Source organism: Octodon degus, unplaced genomic scaffold, assembly GCF_000260255.1.
Source record: "Octodon degus isolate 3935 unplaced genomic scaffold, OctDeg1.0 scaffold00019, whole genome shotgun sequence".
In the NCBI taxonomy this organism is placed as follows: domain Eukaryota; kingdom Metazoa; phylum Chordata; class Mammalia; order Rodentia; family Octodontidae; genus Octodon; species Octodon degus.
In genome coordinates, this window is record NW_004524595.1 from 20850792 (window position 1) to 20863046 (window position 12255).

The following is a 12255-nucleotide window of genomic DNA, read 5'->3' on the forward strand; positions in this document are numbered from 1 at the left end:
CAGATGGAAGAAAACAGCCCTCTGGGAGAATTTTATTATCTAAAACCTTTGTCGTGCGAAGTACTTGGTATCCTGGTTATTTTCTTATGAGACCACATCTGAGTCTTTCAACTTAACTGGTTTGTGAGGCCTTTTCCTTCCATGCATCTATGGGCAGCATTTGCAATGTCTACGTTTCGCAAATGCTACTGCTCAAATTTAGGCTTCAGAAATCCTTTCTTCATTTTTGCTTTAAAAAGTAAATATGAGTGCTCATTTCAGCAGCACATATACTAAAATTGGAACCATACAGAGAAAGATTAGCATGGCCCCTGCGCAAGGGTGACATGCAAATTCATGAAGCATCCATATTTTTAAGATCAAGTCAACAACTTCTGACACTGCCAGTCCTGTGGATGACCCACTACTATTATAGACTACTGGACTGTATTGGATCACTCTTCTGAATTCATGCACCTACAATATATGAATGGCGATAGAATACCCATCTCTGACAAAAGTAGACAAAAAGGGAGATATAAATGAAGGACCATTTTGTAGTGGGGAAAAAATACATATATATCTGTGTATACAAAATAACATAGACATACAGCTACTTTCTCTTAGTTCAGTGAGAAGAAAGTTTTCAACTAATAGTGTTTAGACAAGATATCATGTCTGCATCTTGTACTATGAATAACTACTACAAAGATGACAATAAGCAATGTATTAATTGTAACTGTAAAAAATAAAAAGTAAATACCATAGGCTCTTCAAGTGTTTTTTGGAAAAAATGAATGGTGGGGCATTACTGGGAATGGAACCCTGTGCCTTTGCACTGAACTCAACTGCATACCAGGGTTTTGGTTTTGATTTTGTTACTTGGAGACAGATCTTACTAAATTTCAAAATTTGAGCTTGAATTTGAAGTATTTCTACCTCACCCCCCCAGAGTACTGGGATTACAGGGGTGTCCCAACATGCCAAGCTAGAAATGAGGGTTTTCAAAAATTTTTTGACTTTTTTTAAATTAAAAAAGAGAATTGGATAGAGTAGGTCGATAAAAGGTATCTCTCTTATTCTTTTCTATAACATGTCCATTACCCTTACTCTTGTCCACACAGAGAGTGAATCTGCGTGAGCACATGTTTTGATGAGTAGACAAGAGTTATACTGCAATTGGATTCTCCCCAAATTTAGTGGAAAAAATAATTATTGATGGCTCGGGATTTGACGACATATCTTTTTAATTGTTATGTTTGTGACACATGTTAATGACATCCACCTTGTGGAACGGGTACCTGTACTTACCACACCTTAATCATTTTTGCTGCCCTTTCTTTTCCCCTCCATTCTGTCTCTTCCCATCCCTAGGTCTCCTTCCCAATTTCACAAAATCTACCTCCCTGCTAAGTGACATAAATCTGACACAAAAGGTTAAATATCATACACTTTGCTGTATATGAGAAAACCAAAATAAAAATTAAGGAGCAAATTAAAGTTAGATGATAAACAGAAATAGTCATGAGCCCCCTTTGCTGCTCTCATTTTCTCCCCTTATTTTGTCCAAATATGCTCCTTACCTAGTTTCTCTACCTTCAACTTCCCCTCTTCACCTGTCCTTCACCTGCTGCCAGAATGACGTGTGGGAAACCCAACTCTGCTCAGGTCACAGCCCTCCTCTGAGACTCTCTTGCCTGAAAAATTAAGGTATAATGTCCCTGGAGAGTATTCAAGTCCAACACCAGTCAATCTTTTCTAGGTCAACACCTCAAATCTACTTAGCCACCTACAGTGTGCCCTCGGCTGATTTCTCACAGTATTATGTCAGGCACCTTCAGGCCTCAGTATTCTGTTCATTTCATTTCTTCAAACTCAATTATCCTATTGTTCAGCTACCAAAAAAACAGCTCATACTCTGGACATTAAATTTGACAACCTAAACTATCATCTCAGAGATTCTCAAGTAGAATTAATGACTCCTTTTGCACTGCTAACAAGTACCTACTTTCTATGTATGTCTACTCAGGTTGAGTGCAAGGTCAATAAATAAATAATGCATGGTGTAAGGTACTCACTGAGTCATTAACAGATTCTGAGTCAACAGCAGATACTTTGAAGTTTATGAGTTGGGGAAACCTGCCTTCACTGCCCCAGAGCAGAGAAAGCAAGTCTACGATCTTCACTAGCAATTCACTGTTTGCTTACAATAAGGGAAAGGCATCTCAGGGGGAAGAACCCATCACTGGGCCCCATATAGAGTTAATGAAAAAGAGGCTTCCTTCCCTTCCTTTCAGCTTCACCTGTACTAATAACCCTCAGCCTAATTTGTTCAGTGTTAAGCAAATGAAAGATATGTAATAAACACTTGCTTCAGCCCCTGCCTGGGCCAAAAGTCAGGGCAGCTGTGAATCTTTTGGAATAGGTCAGGTCTCATTGCCAGGTACCAACATAACATACCCAGGAGAAATGTTGGTGTGTCTGCCAGGGCTGGGCAGGGAAGGTGATCAAAGCCCTGAAGAGATCAGGGTGGGTAGGTCGTAAGGAGTAAAGATCGACAGACATTCCTCCATGAGGGTGGATGGGCTGAGGGATCTTCCATGTGGAGGTTGACCCTGTGCTTGGCTCCCAAGAACACTCTTTAGGACCCCTGGTGATTCCTGGTGAGCCAGAGGGCTTGGAGCCCAGCATGAGCTAACCCATCCCTCACAGAGCTGAATGCATTCAAAGTCAGGAGGGAAAGGAAGCTCATTTTTAATCAACCGCCACACTTTGCTGGTGAGAATCCCACTGAACAGCAAGGAAAACAAGGGAAATATTAAAGACATGGGATGCCTTTGTCTCCCTTAATGTGTCAACATATTGTGATGCTTTCAAAACCATTAATTTTAGCATACACTCAATTAGTATGATATAAAAGAAGATTTTCCAAAACAAAATGTCAAATAAAATCATGATTGTCTGAAGAGCTGAGTAGCACAGTATTCTCAACCTTGTAGCAGCATGAGTTGAAAGCTTAGACCCTCTGCCCAGAACCTAAACTAAATACAAAAAGAAAAGTATCACTCTGATTCTAAATTGCAGAACTCTGACTGTAACGAAATTTACAAGAAGTAAACACCCTATAAAATACATTCCTCATTCTCTAGTTATAGGGAGACTGGCCACTCCTGCTTCCTCAAAACAGGCCTGGAAAATAGATCCTCATGAGGAAGCAGAAAGGAAGACCCTTTCCCATAACTGGTGATCAAAGCCTCTGGCTGCCTGTTTGGGGAAGCTCTTCAGGCTGTGTTTATCAATTCTATGTCTCTTTTCCTCCTAAACATAGAAGAAAAACAAAATGGAATGCTGCAGTGCATTTCAGAAAACTTCTTGCCAATGTCAAAACTAAAATCAGAGACAATCAGAACTACAGAAACAATGAAGTTATGGTGAAGGTTAAGATGGAGGCCAACGCACAAGAACAGGAAATGTTCTGGACAGGGAGAAATAAAAAACACAGGCCTCTCAAGTATTTCCCTCCAGGATCTCTCATCTTATATTGTGTATTTAGATGAGCATTCATTCTCCTATTCATTAACAAAGAAAAGTTGTCTGTAAAAATAACCATGGGAGGCAAGGGGTAGATAAGTTCTATAGATTTATGTGCGATCCGTGTTTGATGCGTGAGAGAGGGCGTGACATCCCTGGCTGGAGAGGTAGGGATGACTTCACCCAGGCAGAGGCATGCGGATGGTGTCTTCAAGAGTCTTGACAAGCTGAGATGACAGAAGAGGACATTCAAAGCAGAGAGCAATGGCACAAGGCACCAAGGCAGTTTAGTTTGGTTGATGGGTTAGATTCATGAAGGATGAAAGTCATGAAAAACTAGAATGAGAGGGTGATCGTGGAGCAAATCATGAAAGGCCTTGTATTTGTCACTTTCTCATTGCTGGGATGCACTGCCCAGTACTCACAATTTAAAGGAAGAGAAGCTTATTTTGGGTCACAGTTTCAGTTTGTGTTTGGCAGTCCCCGGAAGGCAGAAACAGCAGGGTGGAAGGACCTCCTACAGAGAAAAGCTGCTAACCTCCAGAAAGCAGAGAGCAAGCAGGAACCCGACAGGGAGCTTCATCCTCGAGGTCACGCCCCCAGCACTCACCTCTAATGGGGGGCCCTAATCCACTGAGGAATAGAGCACCTCTACACTTCTATCTCCCACCCACCTTCCAAACATGAGGCTCTTGAGGGACACCCAAGATCTAGCCCATGAGAAGCCATGAGCACAGAAGCCAAAATGTTCAGACTTGTTCAGAAAATGATATGGAGCCATGGATCATTATAGGCAGGAATAAGATCCAAGCTGTGGTTTTTCTCTTGGTTGACTGTTTTCCAGGTGAGGAGATAAGGGATAAGTTAGGCCAGGTGAAAAATGAGGAAGAAAGACCATTGGGGAGACTTTTGCAAGAATCTGCTGGAAGAAAATGATGGTTCAAAATAGTGAAATAAAAACCTCAGATTATGTTGCTGCTGCCCTTGATGTCTGGAGAAGCCAATCAAGCAATAAATACTGCCCTACGAGCATCCCAAACAGTTATGTGGGTTGGACTTCAAATAGTTCTGGAATTTAGGGAACTAAAGGCAAAGTGTTCTACAACTGGTCTTCTACAAAGCTGACACAGCTCTTGCTGGAAGGACCAAGAGTCCACTTCCTATCAAAGAAGCTGTGTTGGGGAGATAGCTCAGTGATCTAAGCACCTGCCTGGCAAGCACAAGACCTGGGCATAATTCCCAGTATAGCATGCCCTGCCAATCCTGTGCCATGCCAGTCCCAGAACCCTGGGACATGCTGCACCAACCACCAAAACCAGGCATGGTGGCGTGGTGGCATGGTGGTGAATGGTGGTGAATGGTGGCGCACGGTAATCCCAGCACTGTGGAGGCTGAGGCAAGAGGATCACTTTGAGTCTGAGCTGCATAGTGAAACCCTGTACCAAAAATAAAAAAATAAATAAATAAACAAAAGATTAAAAAAAAAGCAGTGATTCCACACAGGTGTGGAGTAGCATGTGCAAAGACAAAATACAGAAATGAATCCTTAAATAAAGAGCTATTGTGAAATTCTCAAAAGGAGAAGTGCCAGTGAGCCATATCACTTTTATTTTGAAATCTTCAACCTCTTTAACAAAGAAGAAAAATAAAAAGATAAAATTGTTTTTCTATTTATTTTGTAGATATTTTCTGAACTTTTGCTCCAGTTAGTAAGGGCATAAAACCATGTGGCAATGTGGACCAAAAGTTGTAAAACTGCTTATTTTTTGGCCCAATATTTCCATTTCTAGGAAATGATGCTGAAGAACTAATCACTGATTGAGAGGGATTTTTATATCATTAAAAATTAGAAACAACTCAAAAATTCCATAATTGAGTATTTCTTAAATATTTTTCATTCACCCATATAATGAAATTTAGTAATATGTATCCTCTTAAAGGAATTACTTTTTAAATAAATATATGATGAACTGACTTTAAAATTATGACAAACACTAGTAATTTTAAAATTGGTTCATTATATATTAATTGAAAAAGTCAATGAGCAAAATAATACTGTATGAAATATAATATCATTTTAAATATATGTGAAATATGATTAGAAACTCTACATACACTAAGTTCAACTGTGCTTACTCTGAGTAGCAATTGAATGAATGGGAACTTCTTTAATCGCCAACGACAATATAGAATTCAAACTGGCTTCAGAAACTAGACACTTTAGGAGTTTCGGGGGCCAAAGCCAGTGAGTAACGAACTGACTTCACATACAGCCAGGTCATTTGGAATTTTCAGAACCCGATGTCGCACAAAGCTTCAGCCTACTTTTTGTTTCACTTCTGTCAGCCCCCCCTCCCCGTCAATGCCAAGATGACCACCAACAACTCCAGACTCACGTACACCATCCTTGCCCCATCAGAAATGCAGATACTTTCTTTCCAACTGTTAAAAGTAAGAGTTAAAGCCTGTTGGTTCTGAATCATGTACCAAGCCCCAACCACTGTCATGGCCTGAGGACCAAGATGCTCTAACTTGCAATCTAGCACTGTGTTGCCTCCGCTGACCTGGACTGAGTGAGGGTGAGGGAGAGATTTGCCTCCAAACACAGTCATGGGCTGTTACCAAATAAGAGTGAGCACACTCTGAGCCTGTAAAACACCAGACACCCCTTCAGGCCATCTAGCTGAATCAGAAAGTCAAGGGGAAGAGGAGTAAGTTGGAGTCCTGAAACCAATCCAAAAGGGAAAAAAGACAGTATATCTGCACTATCTTTAATCAAAACAAGTGATGTGAGCATCACCAGACAAACTTACATTAACTTAACTGCAGATAGATAGATAGATGATAGATAGATAGATGATAGATAGATAGATAGATAGATAGATAGATAGATAGATAGATAGATAGATAGATGGTAGATAAACAGATAGAGATAGAGCTAGAGATAGAGATAGAGATAGAGATAGAGATAGAGATAGAGATAGAGATAGAGATAGAGATAGAGATAGATACACTCTGACCTCATACCTACTACAGATGTGGTGGACATCTGCTCTGTTGGCAGATGAAGGCAGGGGGACCTAAAGAGCCCCTGTGGTGGACCCAGAATCCTGCCACCACTCAGCAGCAAGGCGAAGCCTAGACCAGAAGCTCCCAGCACTTCTGCTGCATCTTGAGGACTCTCTTTGTGTGACTCTAGCCAACAATGTGTTCTTCAGACTATTAAGGTTTCCCTATGAATTGGGCCCACTGAAAACTTTATTAGATCAGTTCATAAACACCTCATTTTTGTTCTGGCCCAAGATGAAACGGCGACTATCTGTAGGAATAACTAGCTAATTAGCAGCACATGTTCCCCATTTATCCCCAAGGCCTGTTTTAACTAAGATCTTCTGTATTAATTATTTTTCATGAGTAATTTAATATTTCAGAGCTCACACATATTACTGAGGAACCAAGCTTGCCAAATAGACTCCTGGTAGAACATCTGTCACTCTGAACCTAGTTCCATCTTCTGCTGACCTCATCCCTCCACGACTAGGACCTGGTGCTCTTTTTCTTCTCAGTCTTACACACATGCACATGTGCACACACAAAGACACACACACACTCACACTCATCGCAGGCCTGCTCCAGTGTCTGGGACTGATTGCTTTGAGGTTGTGCTGGGAACTGTGGAGCTGGACTCAGTGGCAAAGGAGCTATTAGTTGATGATTCCTGCCATGAGCACAAGAGGAGAATGTGATATAACTTCTATATTCCCAGGTCCATTCTAGATTCAATCCTAGCCATCTTCTAAAAGGATTCCAAGCGCATCCTCCGAAGAACTCAGTGTCCAGGACCTCCTCAGGCACTCAGAGCATTAGGCTGTAAACACGGACTGTTCCCAGCCCAGCTAAAGTTACCCAGGGCTAGGCTCAGGGACAGCAACAGAAGGACCAGCCAAGGGATGTATGGCATATTGTTAAAGGCATAACAAGCAGCAGCTATCAACCCAAAGGGAATAGGCAGAGGGAAAATCCGGATTCAAGGAAACAGGAAGGAACCAGGGAAACCAGACCAAAACAATAGGGTTCAAGTTGAAGAATTGGAGGTGGGACCTGGAGGAAGTCCCTGGGCTGTGGAATTGTAGACACAGCTGCTTACAGCTCTTTAACCAAGTGCACAGGTGGAAAGGAAGCTATTAGGGCAGTGATTTAGACTCACTAGCATCAAGTCAGGCTTGTTTGGGGGGCAGTTCTGATCTTGGGCTCTGATCCTAATTACTAAACCAGGGTCTCATTCCTGTAGCCTGCCCCTTCCATGTAACCAGGTCCTGGGGTTGAATATTAGTCTTCTTCCCAGTGTTGAAACTCTGTATTGCCCTGTTTTTTCCAACTCATCCTTCACTACCCTAGAACAGAAATTCCATGCTTGACGTTGCGTACTTGCTAGCTACACACATGCTTCTTGGACACTAAGTCCACACCTGGCTTTACTCACTGATCCTACAAATAATTACTGAGCCACTGAATTGGAGGTTAAGATCACATTGCTAAATGGTTCCCACCATCATGGATGTTTCAGTCTAGTGGGAAACAGATATTAATCAAAGATTCATATAAATAAATATAAAATTATAACTGGAGGCAACAGCAGGAAAGCATGTGATAATCTTAACAGGGATGTATAGCCTAGTCAGAGAGGTCAGGCAAGTCCTGCCTCAGGAAATAAAACTGAATGACCTAAATGAAGACCAAGAGTTCACTCTTCCTTTCCAAGTAAGGTGACACACACCTAGCTGCACAAGAGGCTGAGGCAGGAGGACTGCAAGTCTGAGGCTGTCGAGGATAATTTAAAGAAACTCTATCTCTTATCCGTTGTTAGCCCTAGGAAGGAGTTTACTTGAATGAGTCTTTGAACTAACACCTCTAAAACTGTCAAATAAATGCTCTTTATACTATGGTTGCTAAGTATTACATTTCAGTGATGACAAAGTAGCTAAGACAATAGGTCAATGCCCAAGCACCCTTGTTTCAATCTCCAGTGCTATAAAAAAGAAAAACATCATTTATCCTTTTAATCATTCCTTTGACAGAAAATAATTAAGTATCTACTACGTGTTACACTCTACTGTTGGTGCTAAGGACATAGCAGTGAATAAAACAAGGCCCCAGGTGTCCTGCTGCTGATATTCTGGGTAAAGACTGAGAAGGACAAATGTATAAAAGCAGGCAGAATGCCAGACATTGTGGTGCATGCCTGTAATCCCAGCACTCAGGCAGCTGAGGCAAAGGACCACCACGAGTTCAAGGCCAGCATGGACTAGATAGTGAGAACTTGTCTCAAAAAAAAAGGAGGGGGGGAATAATAATAATTACAAAGCACATTAGGATTGTGCTATATTGAAAACAGAACAGCATAACAGATTCTAGGGTAACCAGGAACTTCTAGGTGGGAAGAAATGAACAACAAAGAAGCCTTCAGAAGTGAATGACAAAACAAATCAGAAAAAGAAGGTTTTGACTTAGATGGGGCAACAGAAAGATCCTGCAGCAGAAATGAGCTTGGCTATCCCAGTGACCACACAAAGGCCAGAAAGAGTAGGGCCCAAGGACAAGCCATCGTCAGCAAGTCAATATTTGCTTTAAACATGCAAGTGCATTCAAAAAGCTAGGTTAAGGAATGTGTGGCTTTTCCCTCCCAGTTCAAGCAAAGTTTTGACACGAATATGATATATATGTGTGTATTTGCCTGGGCACAAATCTTACTGGCAGCTCTTGAGAATAAGTGCAGGGCCTCTGTGACGCCTATCACAAGTGTGCACTTGGCCCCTGATAACATTGTTTTGTCACTTTTCACTCCCATCAGCAATGAAGACAAATAAATGACTTCCTGACAAATGGCCCCACTTTCCAGGGTCCCGAGCTCTGAAGGAAGGAGACACGAGGCCTGGAACATTTCTGAAATGAGTTCCTTGGGGAACTCATGATGGTGAACTCTTTAGAGCTGCTTCTGGAGGAGCCACTCTGTTATTTCATTTGAAAAATTAGATTTTTCTTGAAGCCCACTAAAATTTGCAGAGCTTGAGAAATGAATTCCAAACTATGTATGTGCCACTGCAATTTGCAATAGAAAATATCTGAACAGAGACATAATAGGGATTTAAACAAACAAACAAACAAAAAAAAAAACAAATTAAAAAGGTATCGCCTTCTGTTTTGCCTGTCTAACCACAATACCCTGGAAAAGCCTAACACGTGCCCTTTCTGGAGTGACTTCTCACTCAAGGAAACTCCTTCCTAGAGATAACGATGAATATACATCGCCTCAAAATTCACATCCATCTCAGATTTCAGAATATTACTTTATTTGGAAATGAAGCTGTACAGATGTAGGTGACTAAAATGAGATTACATCAGATTAGGATAGGTCCTAGATCTAGGGACCAGTCTCTACAGGGAAAGGAGAGGGAGGTTCAGTAGAGAGCCACACAGAGAAGAAGACCATATAAAGATGAAAGATGGACATGGGGACTGGAGAGATGCAGCTACAAGCCAAGAAATGATGATACCCATAAGAAGCTAGGGAACGGTAAGAAAGGTTATTCCTTAGAATGTTCAGATGGACATGGCCCTGGGAATACTTCAATTTCAAGATGGTGAGAGAATAAATGCTATGTTTGAAGTCCCACACCTACATCTACACTCCCCATGTAACATGAGCTACACCCTCATAAGCAAAACAGAAAACCTAGTAATTACTTGGTGAATTTGATGAATAATTTGGGAACAATTTGAACTATGTAGCAATTGAGGCTTTGACTCAAAAAGTCTAGATTGAATCATAGCTCTGTCATGTAACCTGGGCAGCTTACTCTAAACCTCAGCTCTTCAAATGGAGATTTATCAGACAGCACAACCATGAGAGTTAGGAGGCAGAAATCTCCAAGGATTCCAGAAAGTTCCTGCCCCACAGAAAGCTTACCATTACCATCACTTACCATTGCAACTACTACTACCCAGCTTCAGAAATGCTTCCCCTTCTGATGATAGTTCTTCTTAGTTTTTATTCAGATATGCATGCAGATTCTACTCTTCATCTATTACATAGCAAGAGCAGTCTACAAACAAAAGCACTAAATATCATCAGTTCTGTAAGTCAGACAATTTTGCTATATTCACTGTGAACCTTGACCCACCCTCATGTATACTTTTTTTTAAAAGTGCTTATTCTACTGAACCATCTCTCCGGCCCCCTATACTTTAAAACAATACTTTCTTTTTTATTATTATTAATTTTATTGAGAAACAGATAGCAATGAGACAGTTTCAAAACCGATTAATAGGACAGTTTCAATAATTAATGCATTGCATATTGCTATCTTCTGAGTGGTTATTCATAGTACAAGATGCAGACATAACACTCTGTCCAAACACTATTAGTACAAATCTTTCTTCTCATTGAACTAAGAGAAAGTAGTTGTATATCTATCTATCCTACTTTGTATATATAGATACAAAATGGTACTTCACTTGTATCCCCTTTTCTTGTTTAGTTTTGTTAGAGAAGAGTATTCCATTGCCATTTAAATATTGTAGGTGCTTGAATTCAGCAAAATAATCCAATATAGTCCAGTACTCAATAATAGTAGTGGGTTATCCACAGGACTGGCAATGTCAGAAGTTGTTGACTTGAGCCTTTTACAGCTCAGCATATTAATATGGCTTTACTTTTTATACCTCGTTTTTATACTTTTCTGCTGGATTGCTAAAACCAAGATAAAACAAGACCTATGTAACAAGAAATGTATCTTTTGTATCTGGTAAGGTCAGCCAAGTACCCTCAGGATTTATCCTGTTACCCTGTACCGCAATTTGCAGATCCTTTGTGAGTGTCAGCCATGTGGTTGAGTCATGGCCTTCGCTTGACTGATTTGCTCTCTGTGAAAGCCTGAGAGAATATTTTCTCTCCATGTGACTCTCCTTAGGCACACTCTGCGTCATCAATCACATTGCTTTGTGGTCCCATTATCTCCTCGATCAGAAAATGTGGGACATAGCTGAGTTACATGATTTTCCAGTAAAGGTTCTCCTATGTCCTGAGTATTCACTGAACTTGAAAGGTTAGGGCCAAAATGTTGACTGTCCTTGCAGCCCTTCTTTTTCTCTAAGTTATGGTCTGCAAACTTAGGTTGTTAACCCTCCAGAAGAGAAGCTTATTATTACACTACAACATATGCAGTTCGGTTTAACCTCACTATGTGTCTGAATATAAAACAACCTAGGCATAACATGGAACAGGTATTTTCCATCTAGTATTGATATGTTAAACTTTTTCCCATAATTTTACTGATAAACAAATAGCAATGAGACAGTTTCAAATCAAATTGGTAGGACAATTTTAGTAATTAACAAATTGCATACATTCTTCTTAGTGGTTAATTGCTGTACAAGATGAGGACATGATATCCTACTTACAAACACCACTGGAACAAATCACTCTATTCATTAAGAGGATGTAACTATATATCTATACTAACCACTTTGAATACACAGATACAAAATGGACATTCATCTGTATAACCTTTTTTTGTTAAGTTCCATTATTTGAATATTATAGGTATGTAAACTCAGCAAAATATTCTAAAAGAGTCCAGTAGCCCATAATAGTATTGGGTCTTCTGCTTGATTGGCAATGTCAGAAATTGTTGACCTGAGTCTTCTACAGCTCAACATAACAGCATGGCTTTACTTCTTATATTT

The 12255-nt window shown here is 40.5% G+C and overlaps 1 non-coding gene across 1 annotated transcript; it reads left to right on the top strand.

The window, feature by feature from the left end:
• The first annotated feature begins 248 nt into the window (after positions 1-248).
• Positions 249-356, top strand: LOC111815663. The gene has a single exon (XR_002820324.1). It is a non-coding gene; the product is annotated as a U6 spliceosomal RNA (small nuclear RNA).
• Positions 357-12255: the final 11899 nt, after the last annotated feature.